The sequence below is a fragment of the Eptatretus burgeri genome, chromosome 5 (genome assembly GCF_056783735.1).
Source record: "Eptatretus burgeri isolate ZD-2024b chromosome 5, Ebu_testis_v1, whole genome shotgun sequence".
NCBI lineage: Eukaryota > Metazoa > Chordata > Myxini > Myxiniformes > Myxinidae > Eptatretus > Eptatretus burgeri.
The window spans coordinates 106,306,449-106,318,532 of record NC_140965.1 but is presented as its reverse complement, the minus strand read 5'-3'; the positions used below and the strand labels follow the sequence as shown (position 1 = coordinate 106,318,532).

Below are 12,084 nucleotides of genomic sequence, written 5' to 3'. Positions count from 1 at the left end.
GAAATTAAGAAAGGCAAAACTCAGTTGTCCCCCCAAGAACGACAGAAAATAATTCAAATACTTGGATCAGAGTTTCAAAAGTTTTAACATCTTTTTTCCTAAATAAATACAAGTATGGAAGCAATTGATAGTATCTATGATTTGGATGATACTATTATTATCTCAAACTCCACTAAAAAAGAAGATTACTTCAAGGTAAATGCAATAACTGGAACAGACTGGAAATTGAATGGTACAAAAAGTTTTGAAATAAATAATCAACAAACCTATTTGAATCTCTCCGAAAGTTTCTTGTTGTGTAAATTTAAATTCACTAAGGCTGGGAATAACACAAACACTACACTTGTAAATGATTTCTTCTGGAAAATGTTTGATAGTGTGCGTTTGTATATTGGAACACAAGAAGTTGAAGCGGTTACTTATGTCTCTGCTGTATATGAAATGATGAAATTTACACTCTATACATTCAGTGATAGAATGGGAAAGGGGTCTGTCGAAGGTTTTATTCCTGATATGTCAACGGGAACAAACACAGACCCTGGATATACTCAAAGGAAAGGAATGTATAATGATGATACAAAAGCAGAAAATTGTTTTACTGTGGCAGTTCCTCTTAAAGGTATATTTGGATTTTGTGATCATGATAAAATTCTGTATGGTCTTAAAATTAGATTTCAACTACAGAGGAATGATAATGAAAATCGATTGCTTTTTGGTGTTGGTAATGCTTTTGGTGATCAGAATAAATTTGTAATTGAGAAGATGAGTTTGTGTATCAGTGAATATACTCCTAATCTTAAAACAGAAGAGATGCTGAATCGAAGACTTAACTCAAAGAAACCACTGAGTGTATCATACCTCAAAAGAAGATGTCAACACATTAAACTCAACCAAACTACTTACACGTGGAATTTGGGTGTTCTGGAAGGAAAGCCACGGTATCTGTGGATCATTTTTAAAAAGCCAGATGGTGATACTGCGACTGATAAGAATAATGCATTGAGTGATAATGCTAAGGTGAAACAACTTCGCGTTTCTCTAGATGGAACATTTTACCTACGAGATAGATTGGAAATTAATTGGGAAAAAATGATTTTGCTGAAGCATACAAGTCTTACCAAAAGGTGTGTGAAAGTAATGGAAATAAAGAACCTATTTTGGATATGACAGCATTTAAAAGTTTGTATACAATCTATGCGTTTGACCTGAGCGCTCAAAAGGAAACTATAAAGTCTAATCGAGTGGATACTTCCCTATACATTGAAAGAGGAGAGAGTGAAGAAGTTGATACATATTGTTTGCTTTTGGAAGAAACAGAATTGCAGATTAATACAGATAATGGTGTGATGATTAGTCTCACATAATTTTTTGTTAAATAAATGAGTGGCAAAGTACCAACTGGGGTATATGTTAATCAAATCAATCTTCATAAACTATCATCTTGTGTTCAAAATCAAAAGCCTTGTACGATTAACGTTAATACAATTCAGAGAAAAGGAGCAGTAAGAATTGATGTTTTGCTCACAAGAGAACAGGTTAAAATCTTGAATGACACTGGCTCACTTAAAATTAAAATGACAAAACCAATGTTGAAAAAATATTCAATAAGAGAGACGAGTGGAGGATTTCTCCCATTTCTAATTCCTGTATTTGCTGGTTTAAGTGCGGTTGGAGCATTGACGGGTGGTATTTCAACAGCAGTGAAAACTGCCAACGAAAGGAAGGCTCAACTCCAGGCTCAAAAAGAATTGGAAAGACATAACAAAGAGTTGGAGAAACAAATTAGTGGAAGTGGTGTAATTGTAGATTTTGCTGAAAAACTTGAAGGTCTGCCTGATAAAGCGAGATTGTGAGTTGGAGATATGCTTTCTTCTATTGCACAAGCAGGTGTAAAATTAACGAAAAGAGGTAATGGATTATATCTTTCTAATAAATAAATGAGCATTAATGAGTGATTTAAAGAATTTGGAAAGAATACAACATCAAATTTACAACTTGTCAAATATTGTAAGAAATTAAAAATTCATAATGTGGTTATTTGTATGAGAGATGAATTAACAAATGTGCCGAAACATACAAAGAATATTATTATGAACTTAGAAGATAATAATGGGAACGGTTCTCATTGGGTTTGTATTTTTAATAGTCAAGACAAATATTATTTTGATAGTTTTGGTCTTCCACTACCTGTTGAAGTCATAAAATTCTTACAGAATGGTGTTTATCAAACATTTCAAGTCCAAGAATTAAATTCCAAGTGTCGTGGTCAATTATGTCTATATGTGTTATTTCAACTCAACAAAAATAAAAAATTTATGATATTATTTTTAATCTAATATAAATGACTTATGTTGGTAAAGATGGTTCTATCTTTGGTGTATCCCAATAACTGGATATTGATTTATCAAATTATTACACAAAGGCACAGGCTGAACGACATAAATATAATATAACCAAAAATATTAACATGAAAAATGCTTATAAATTAAAAAATTATCCAAGCCCGACTGACGCGAATGACTTGGTGAGATTAAACGAATTATCACAATATATATATATATATATATATATATATATATATATATATATATATATATATATATATATATATATATATATATATATATATATATATATATATATATCCTTAAATAAAACGGCCGTGTATTCTAAAGATACAGAAGTGTTGATATTATCTCCAGGTCATACAGAATTCACAGTTCGAATTAAAATAAATTTTTATAAAGAAGGGCGTATCGTTTGTATGAGAAGAGAACAATGGGGGTATGATATGAATGATTTAGGGTATAATTGGTCATTTAAAATTGGCCTCGAAGACCTGGAACAATTAAATCAGTCTCGTAAGGAAGAATATTATCCACTTGGTATCGAGAATGAGTTTTGTGGGGACACGATTAGTAAACAACAAATAAAAGAATTTAATAAGGGTAAATATAATAATGGTTTTGCCCTTGTTTATCTCATGAAAACAGAAAAAACAGGATTATATATAATAAGTAAGGAAATACAAAATGATTTAACTATGGGAAGATGGGGAGGTGTTTCGTGCCATAATATTATTCTAACATATATTTCTAATACATAAATGACAGCAAGAAGGCTTCAAGAAAATTATCATTTCTGTGTCCAAGCATACCTTCAAGAAAAGGGTATTCGGTATTTTAATAAATATGTTCTACAACATAAGAATGAGGTATTTTCAATAAAAGATTGGCATTATGCTGATGTTGATAAACCGACAACTTTAGATTTAATTAGAATGTTAAATAATGAAAAAATTATAAAGTTAAGAAAAGGTAAGGCTCTTTTAGAAATTCAAAAGAAATTTTATTGGTTTCCTGTTGTAAAAAAAATATTTTGGATACAGGAATAACAAGAAATCCTGATGAATATATGTATGATATTCTATGGGGTGTAAGCGATTCAAGGATAATAAGGGATGAGGAAGGAGTTGAAGAAGAGAGGGAAGAGGAGGAAAAGGAGAAGAGGGAGAAGAAAGAGAAGGAGGAAAAAGAGAAGAGAGAGAGGGGGGAGAGGGAGGGGAGGGGGGAGAGAGAGAGAATGAATAAATATCAAAATATCAAACCAGTGAGATTAAAAAAAGATTAGGGGTATTACAGAAAATAACTCAACCCACCGAGGAGGAAAACAAAGAATTGACAAGTCTATTTGCAATACTTTCGACAAGACTATTGACATCGACAAGATATGGATTTTAATTCAAGTTTTTCATTTTTTTTTTCTTAAATAAATGGAGGAGAGAGTGAAGGCATTTCTAAGGATTCTTTATGTTTTAAAAAATAAGATTCAAATGTGCATGTTGGAAACTAAAAAGGTTTTTGCACTCTGCAGGAATTTTTCTCATAAATAAATGAGTTATTGTCTCAAATGTAAAAAGAAAACTAATACTAAAAATATTTCATATATTAAAAGTAAAAATAATAGGGTTATACAAAAAGGTATATGTTCGGTGTGTGGTTCAAAAAAAAATCAATTTATCTCCAAACACAAACTCGGAGGAGATATTCAAAAGTTTTTATGAGGAAGTAAATTTACAACTCCTGGAATACCAGGGGAATTACATCTACCAGGGTATTCTTTCTGTGGTCCAGGCACAAACTTGGATAAAAGATTAGATGAGGCAGACAATCCTAAATCCTGGAGTAAACCAATCAATAGAGTTGATGAAGTATGCATGAGACACGATATTGATTATGGGAATACCACAACGTTGGAAGAAAAGCATGAAGCCGATAGAGAAATGTTGTATAATTTGTCTCTGATACAAAATCCAACCTTGAGAGAAAAAGTTGATCGGTTCATTGTGAAGAAGATGATCAGTGCTAAATTGAAACTTGGACTTGGAATTTCAAAAACCTTATAGGCTCTAATGATGCCATTAAGACTGAAGAGCAATTAGCTGATGAATTACATTAACCAATATTCACAAAGTTTCAGAGAAGGAAAGTTTATTCCAAGGAAGTTGATTATATCTGGTCTGCTGATTTGATTGAACTCAATAATGATAAGGGGTACAAGTATGCTTTAACCGTTATTGATTTGAGGAGTAGATATGCATGGGTTGTACCATTAAAAAACAAAACAGGTAATACTCTTATGTTGGCCTTTCAACAGATATTTAATAAAAGTAAGAGAAAACCTAAAAAAATGTGGACTGATGAGGGTAGAGAGTTTTATAACAAGACATTTATGAATTTTCTAAAAAATAACAGTATTACATTATACAGTACCTTTAATGAAGGGAAGGCAGTTGTTGTTGAACGTTTTAATCGGACCTTAAAAGAGAGACTATATAAAAAATTCACACAACTCGGTTCACAATAATGGTCATCTTTTATTCAGGATATTGTGGATAAGTATAATGACACGGTTCACACGTCAACAAATATGAAACCATCAGAAACATTTACAAAATTAAAATATGAAAAAGAGATTAATGTCAGAAAACCTAAGTTCAAAGTTGGTGATATCGTAAGAATATATAGGTGGAAATCTCATTTTGAAAAGGGTTTTACTGAACGATGGACGAAAGAACTTTTTAAAATTGTTGATGTAATAGATACGTTTCCTTGGACTTATAAGATATATGATTTGGAAGGGGAAGAGATTTTAGGTTCATTTTATTCACAGGAATTACAAAAGACAAAACTAAGCAGATAATACCCATGGGAGCAATGGGTTGTCCCTTCACTCCCTCCTACTATACACCTTTGTGGACACTAGAGGGCCAAGTCCGAGGTGTATTACAGTATATAATGTGTGTCAAGGGGGGACGTTCTTAGATCTGTGAACCCCAAACACAGAATCCTCAACTGAATAGTCAAGGCTTAACTTTTGTTTGTTGGTGTGTGTGTGTGTGTGTGTGTGTGTGTGTGTGTGTGTGTGTGTGTGTGTGTGTGTGTGTGTGCGTGTGCAATGGGAGCAATGGGTTGGCGCTTCACTCCCTCCTACTATACACCATTGTGGACACTCGAGGGCCAAGTCCGAGGTGTATAACAGTATATAATGTGTGTCAAGGGGTGGACGTTCTTAGATCTGTGAACCCCAAACACAGAATCCTCAACTGAATAGTCAAGGCTTAACTTTTGTTTGTTGGTGTGTGTGTGTGTGTGTGTGTGTGTGTGTGTGTGTGTGTGTGTGTGTGTGTGTGTGTGTGTGTGTGTGTGTGTGTGTGTGTGTGTGTGTGTGTGTGTGTGTGTCCCACCCCTCACATTCAAAATCTCACCCCCAACCCTCACATTCAAAATCTCAACCCCAACTCAATCCTCGCCCAACACAATCTCTTTTTCAAAATGAGATTTCCACCTATATATATATATATTTTTTTTATGTTTTTTTCTCTTCTTCCAATTCTGTCTTTTAAAGCTTTCAGGTTTGATGATGTAGAAAGGGGGAGTAAGCCTGCACTTTCTTCCCAGAACGAACAATGTATATTTTTTGTTTTTTTCTCTTCTTCCAATTCTGTCTTTTAAGGCTTTCAGGTTTGATGACGTAGAAAGGGGGAGTAAGCCTGCACTTTCTTCCCAGAACTTTCTTGATCTTGCTCCCATCAAGCACCATCCGACAAAGAACTACATCGATAGGTTTAGATCCCAAAGAGTGATAGCAACTCCAAAAGTCTCCAAAATATAAATAAATAAAATAATAATAATAATAAATAAATAAATAAATAAATAAAAGTCTCCAAAAAAGTTTCAAGTGTCCAACATAAACCCAACTTTCCAAGTCTTCAAGGTATAACCACATTCCCGTTGAGTTTCCAAGATATGCATCACATTGTGAGTTATCAATCCAGAACCCACATTTCAAGTATTCAAAGTAAAATCAACTTACAAAGTCTCTTAAGGATAACTCATTTCCTGATTTTTTCAAAATTTGTGAGTCTCCAAGGTCGGCCCCATATTTAGAACCATCTTGGCAGAACCCTTTTCCTGAGTCTCCAAGGTAGTTATTTAAACCATCAAGGCAGAACTCATTTACTGATTTTTTCAAAATTTGTGAGTCTCCAAGGTAAAACTTGTATTCTGGCTCATCAAGGTATAACTTGTTCAGTGGATATTGTCTTGATAACTCACAATGAGTACTATTGCTGTAAAACTCTTTTTCAGGATTTTGCTGGTCTCCAAGGTATAACTCTTTGGTTGGCTCATCAAGGACGAACTCGTTCTGTAGGTCTTGGTCGCTCATAAGGTCTTCAACCAAGCCAACAATTTCCCCCCAAGTTGTAGCAAAAGCAGTATTTTCATTTTGTATTTCAGATACAATTTCCTGAGAGAAAATAATAATGTATTAATTAAGTTATTTAATTATTAAATGAGTCGATGTTTAAAAGGAACTAAAAATAGGAAAATAAAAATCTTACCTCAACAGATAAGAGGTTTGAATCCAGTTCATCAACTTGAAGGTTTAGTTCCATACAAGTCAGAGAGTTCCAAGGAACCCCAAAGTCATCCCACTCAAGGTCTTGCTCGTTCTGTGGGTCTTGGTCGCTCATAAGGTCTTCAACCAAGCCAACAATTTCGCCCCAAATTGTAGCAAAAGCAGTATTTTCATTTCGTATTTCAGACACAATTTCCTGTGAGAGAAAATAATAATGTATTAATTAAGTTATTTAATTATTAAATGAGTATGCTTCAACCAAAGTTTGAAAATAGGAAAATAAAAATCTTACCTCAACAGATAAGAGGTTTGAATCCAGTTCATCAACTTGAAGGTTTAGTTCCATACAAGTCTGAGAGTTCCACGCAAGCACACAGCACACCATTGCCAGCAAAAAATGTTTAAAATGGAGCCTGGGCATGAGGCTTTTATAGGGAAAGACTGTTAGGTGTGGTTTCCTTTGGAAATTCCCTGGGCAAGCCCAGGCAAGCCTTCGTTGGGAAATTTTTCAAAACCATAACATGCTGGAATTTTCTTGTGATTTCTTTGTGAGTCAGAGATGAACTGGAAATGATGTAAGAGTAGGTGGGGCTTAGCAAAAGTAGGCGGGGCTTAGGAAAAGTGGGCGTGGCTTAGAAAAAATACCTCATGAAAAGTGGGCGTGGTTTAGCAAAAGGGGGCGGGGCTTAAAGTGGGCGGGGTTTATAAAAATCCACAGAAAAGTGGGCGGGGCTTAGAGGAAAGTGGGCGTGGCTTATGGACTACCTAGTGAAAAGTGGGCGGGGCTTAAAGAAAAGTGGGCAGGGCTTTAAAAAATTCCATTTGAGAGTGGGCGGGGCTTATGAAAAGTGGGCGGGCCTTAACAAAAATAACCTGTGGCTCAGGAGGTGGTCAGATGAGATCATTAAGAGAAGCTTATCATTTTGTAATGGCACAAAAGGGGTATCTTAAAAAATATAAAGATTCAAATGTTTTGTTTCTAAATATTTTAGATGGGAATTATTGTGCAAAGAAAATTAAACTATTGAAGGAATTTGAGAATGAACAAATGTTTATAGGTTCAATGAGTGAGCTAAACAATATGCATCGGTTATTTGATAAAGAGTGTCCCGGGGCTTAGACGTTTCAGATATTTCTTTAGAATCACGTTTAACAAATCTTTATCTTGTTGTATGGGTTATTTGAATAGAGAGCCCCTAGGTTAAAAGGGGAGACAAATAAATATACCTTGGGATAAAAAGGGGATTTATTTTTTTAGGGGAAAAAAAGAAAAATTTCATGGCTGAAAATCCCCCATTCATTTACATGGGGAAAAGTGAGCCAGAACCAGTATTCTTTCCCTACTCTTATGTTTACCTTTTGACCTCAAAATAAATATGCTTCTTGCTTACGACCACCTGTAACATTTCGTGAAGTTTGGGAAGAGCCGATGAGAGACAGTTTAAAATTGTGACCTGTGGGCAATTGACAAACAGACAAACAGGCAAACAGACAGAATCACAGACCAGACCAACCAATATACCTGACAATCTTCAATTTCGCAAGTAACAAACTGACAGATAGCCAAACAGGGCTGAAATCATAACCTTCACCATTGAAAACAAAACAGGATTTTAAAAATGATTCTTCGCCATTGAGAGATCGGGCCAAAAACGATATATAGCAGGATATATCGACCAGAGTTGGTGTCAAAGCCGCCTAATGCTCGCCTGTTTACACATATATCGTTTTTAAAAGATTAGTCTAATAATATTTTTTTAAGCATTGTAGTGAAGTTTGATCCAAATAATTTTAAAGCAATATATGTATTTGTATATTGCAATCAGTAAAAAATAGTGTGTTAGATAAAAACAGAAAGATAAATAGACAGGGAGCACTCGGGAGACTGCACAACCTCCGCGCTAATACTGCTGGGTCACTCAAGTGAACCTTATATGTTATTCATTAAATATGATGTCAACAGTGCTGACAGAGTTATAGTTCTTTTCTCCATTTTTTTTTTGGGGGGGGGGTGGAAATCACTTAAAACATGTAGAAATGCAAATATATATATTTTTTCTCTGTATGTTTTTGGGGGGTGGGGGTTGGAAATCACTTAAAACATGTAGAAATGCAAAAAAAAAAAAATTCTCTAACAATTTTTTTTTTTTGGGGGGGGTTGAAATCACTTAAAACATGTAAAAATGCAAAAAAAAAATTCTCGAACTTTTTTTTTTGGGGGGTGGGGTTGGAAATCACTTAAAACATGTAGAAATACAAAAAAAAAAAATTTTCTAACAATTTTTTGGGGGTTGGAAATCACTTAAAACATGTAGAAATGCAAAAAAAATTCTCGAACAATTTTTTTTGGGGAGGACCAAGTCCAAAATCTAATGGCATGATCCTTTGACCATACATCCCCCCCCACCAAGTTTCGTCGAAATCCGTCGAGGAGTTTTTCCGTAATACAAAAAATTTAACATTTTCACGCTGACGCTCATGCTGACGCTCACGCCGGGGGTATCGCTATAGCTCTCTGTTCTTAGAACAGGCGAGCTAAAAAGAACAACGGCGCTAACTCCACTCTGAGATATAATCCTCTGAGAGATTTCTTCGCCACGTTAAAAATGAACAATTATACCATGTTAAAAATGAACACATGTACCATGTTAAAAATGCCACGTTAAAAATGAACAAATGTACCATGTTAAAAATGCCACGTTAAAAATGAACAAATGTACCATGTTAAAAATGCCATGTTAAAATTGAACAAATGTACCATGTTAAAAATGCCATGTTAAAAATGAATAAATGTACCATGTTAAAAATGCCATGTTAAAAATGAACAAATGTACCATGTTAAAAATGCCACGTTAAAAATGAACAAATGTACCATGTTAAAAATGCCATGTTAAAATTGAACAAATGTACCATGTTAAAAATGCCATGTTAAAAATGAATAAATGTACCATGTTAAAAATGCCATGTTAAAAATGAACAAATGTACCATGTTAAAAATGCCATGTTAAAAATGAACAAATGTACCATGTTACAAATGCCACGTTAAAATAAGAAAAATACGTACCATGTTAAAAATGCCACGTTAAAAAATGAACAAATGTACCATGTTAAAAATGCCATGTTAAAAATGAACAAATGTACCATGTTAAAAATGCCATGTTAAAAATGAACAAATGTACCATGTTAAAAATGCCATGTTAAAAATGAACAAATGTACCATGTTAAAATGCCACGTTAAAAAATGAACAAATGTACCATGTTAAAAATGCCACGTTAAAAAATGAACAAATGTACCATGTTAAAAATGCCATGTTAAAAATGAACAAATGTACCATGTTAAAAATTCCATGATAAAAATGAACTAATGTACCATGTTAAAAATGCCATGTTAAAAATGAACAAATGTACCATGTTAAAAATACCATGTTAAAATGAACAAATGTACCATGTTAAAAATGCCATGTTAAAAATGAACAAATGTACCATGTTAAAAATGAACAAATGTACCATGGTAAAAATGCCATGTTAAAATGAACAAATGTACCATGTTAAAAATGCCATGTTAAAATGCCATGTTGAAAATGAACAAATGTACCATGTTAAAAATGGCACGGTATAAATGAACAAATGTACCATGTTAAAAATGCCATGTTAAAAATGAACAAATGTACCATGTTAAAAAATGCCATGATAAAAATGAACAAATGTACCATGTTAAAAATGCCACGTTAAAAATGAACAAATGTACCATGTTAAAAATGGCATGTTAAAAATGAACAAATGTACCATGTTAAAAATGCCATGTTAAAAATGAACAAATGTACCATGTTAAAAATGCCATGTTAAAAATGATCAAATGTACCATGTTAAAAATGCCACGTTAAAAATGAACAAATGTACCATGTTAAAAATGCCATGTTAAAAATGAACAAATGTACCATGTTAAAAATTCCATGATAAAATGAACTAATGTACCATGTTAAAAATGCCATGTTAAAATGAACAAATGTACCATGTTAAAAATGCCATGTTAAAAATGAATAAATGTACCATGTTAAAAATGCCATGTTAAAAATGAACAAATGTACCATGTTAAAAATGAACAAATGTACCTTGGTAAAAATGCCATGTTAAAAATGAAATGTACCATGTTAAAAATGCCATGTTAAAATGCCATGTTGAAAATGAACAAATGTACCATGTTAAAAATGGCACGGTATAAATGAACAAATGTACCATGTTAAAAATGCCATGTTAAAAATGAACAAATGTACCATGTTAAAAAATGCCATGATAAAAATGAACAAATGTAACATGTTAAAAATATGTATCATGTTAAAAATGCCATGTTAAAAATCATATGTACCATGTTAAAAATGCTATGTTAAAAATGAACAAATGTAACATGTTAAAAATGCCATGTTAAAAATCATATGTACCATGTTAAAAATGCCATGTTAAAAATGAACAAATGTAACATGTTAAAAATGAACAAATGTGCCATGCTAAAAATGCCATATTAAAAATTAACAAATGTACCATGATAAAAATGATATGTATCATGTTAAAAATGCCATGTTAAAAATCATATGTACCATGTTAAAAATGCCATGTTAAAAATGAACAAATGTAACATGTTAAAAATGCCATGTTAAAAATCATTTGTACCATGTTAAAAATGAACAAATGTAACATGTTAAAAATGAACAAATGCAACATGTTAAAAATGCCATGGTAAAAAGGAACAAATGTACCATGTTAAAAATGCCATGTTAAAAATGAACACATGTACCATGTTAAAAATGTCATGTTAAAATGAAATGTGCCATGTTAAATATGTCAAAAAAACATGTAGAAATGCAAAAAAAAAAAATTCTCTAACAATTTTTTTTTTTTGGGGGGGGGGTTGGAAATCACTTAAAACATGTAAAAATGCAAAAAAAAATTCTCGAACAATTTTTTTTTGGGGGGGGGGGACCAAGTCCAAAATCTAATGGCATGATCCTTTGACCATACATCCCCCCCCACCAAGTTTCGTCGAAATCCGTCGAGGAGTTTTTCCGTAATACAAAAAATTTAACATTTTCACGCTGACGCTCATGCTGACGCTCACGCCGGGGGTATCGCTATAGCTCTCTGTTCTTCGAACAGGCGAAGCTAAAA

The 12,084-nt window shown here is 33.2% G+C and overlaps 1 long non-coding RNA gene across 1 annotated transcript; it reads right to left on the bottom strand.

Annotated features, from left to right (window-relative positions):
• Positions 1–4,838: 4,838 nt before the first annotated feature.
• LOC147027114 (uncharacterized) lies at positions 4,839–7,308 on the bottom strand. Its single transcript, XR_015057955.1, has 3 exons — positions 7,214–7,308; positions 6,905–7,117; positions 4,839–6,810 (listed from the first exon to the last, which is right to left on the bottom strand). It is a non-coding gene; the product is annotated as an uncharacterized LOC147027114 (long non-coding RNA).
• Between the last annotated feature and the right edge of the window lie 4,776 nt (positions 7,309–12,084).